Consider the following 1,463-nt stretch of genomic DNA (forward strand, 5'->3'; position numbering starts at 1 on the left):
TTTTAAAAATGTATGCATAATTTTATATATAATTTATTCAAAGCCACCCCTACGTGCGAGATCATAAACAAGGAAAAAAAAACTCTTTGTCCCTTCCTCATGGCTCTTAAAGAAATTGAAAAGATATTTTAGTAGAAATATGTTTCTAGAGACTATTAGTGATTTTTTCAATAAATGTTGAAAAGACATTTTTAGTAGAAATATAGGGACCATTAGTGCCTCATTTTTTTCAAAATATTTTTCTAATTATAAATTATTTTAAAAAATCATATAATTTTCTAAGTAAGATTTTCTTGCCAAGATGGGTTAGAAAACCATATAGAAATTTTTTGAATAAGTATTTGACAGTTGATGATATAATACTTTGAGCATGAGGCAATTTTCATAACAATTTTGTGTTTGACATTTTATGTGATTAAAAATTTATTGATAAGTATAATAATATATTAGATTAATTATTAATTTTTATTTATTTCCTTAGAAAAGGCAATAAGAGGTCCATTTAACTTTCCTAAGAAAAATTTAAAATATTTCTTGTAATTTTCTAGTAAGTATCTAATAGTAATAGGATTTTATTTAAAGGATTTATATTTTTTATTTGGGTGATTGTAAATTGATAGTGATATTTCATTTAATTTTGTTTTGTTTGATTATTGTATGAAGTTTATTTATAATATTATGCAGTGTATGAAGTATTTAGACTATTTTATGGAGTGTATAAACAATTTCATGGAGTGTTTATGGAATATATAGACAATTTTATGGAGTGTTTTTGCAGGTATTATGTATATTGATTATGCCCAATTTTAAGTAGAGGTCATGCCGAATTTTATACAAGTATTATATATATAGGTTATGCTCAATTTTAAGTAGAGGTTATGCCCAATCTTATACACGTATTATATATATAGGTTATGCCCAATTTTATGTAGAGGTTATGCCTAATTTTATATAAAATATATGCATAATTTTATATACATTTTATTCGATATATATTTTTTGAAAAGTTTTAAATGTTTGTTGAGGCTCGAGCTCGGCTCGAATTCGTTGGGCTCGAGCGATAACAATTTTAGGCTCGGCTTGAAGCTCGGCTCAAACATAAATAGGTTCGGGCTCGGCTCGGCTCGATACCACCCCTAGTCCGAGATGCTCATCCATAATATTAAAGTTCATATCTAAGTGAAAAAGAAAATGATAAAAAAATGATTTTTTTATCATTTTCTTATATCAATAAATACTAAAATATATTTCTAACAAGACAACAATATAATTTAAATTAAGAATTTCTTTAAAACTTATGGTAACAAAAATAAAAAATATTTTGAGTTTTTCCTGACAGGAAATCATTTTCTCCCCTTAAGTTCGAGACGAAGTAATAAACAGGGGATGCAGAAATAAACTGACGAAAGAAAAGCGAAGAAAATTTGTACTCTCTCGGACCTCGGTGTGTAATTTTTGCACAC

This window comes from Aristolochia californica, unplaced genomic scaffold, assembly GCF_029961685.1.
Source record: "Aristolochia californica isolate CCGP_79_NKW_82.1479 unplaced genomic scaffold, dmAriCali1.0.hap1 SCAF_12, whole genome shotgun sequence".
Lineage (NCBI taxonomy): Eukaryota > Viridiplantae > Streptophyta > Magnoliopsida > Piperales > Aristolochiaceae > Aristolochia > Aristolochia californica.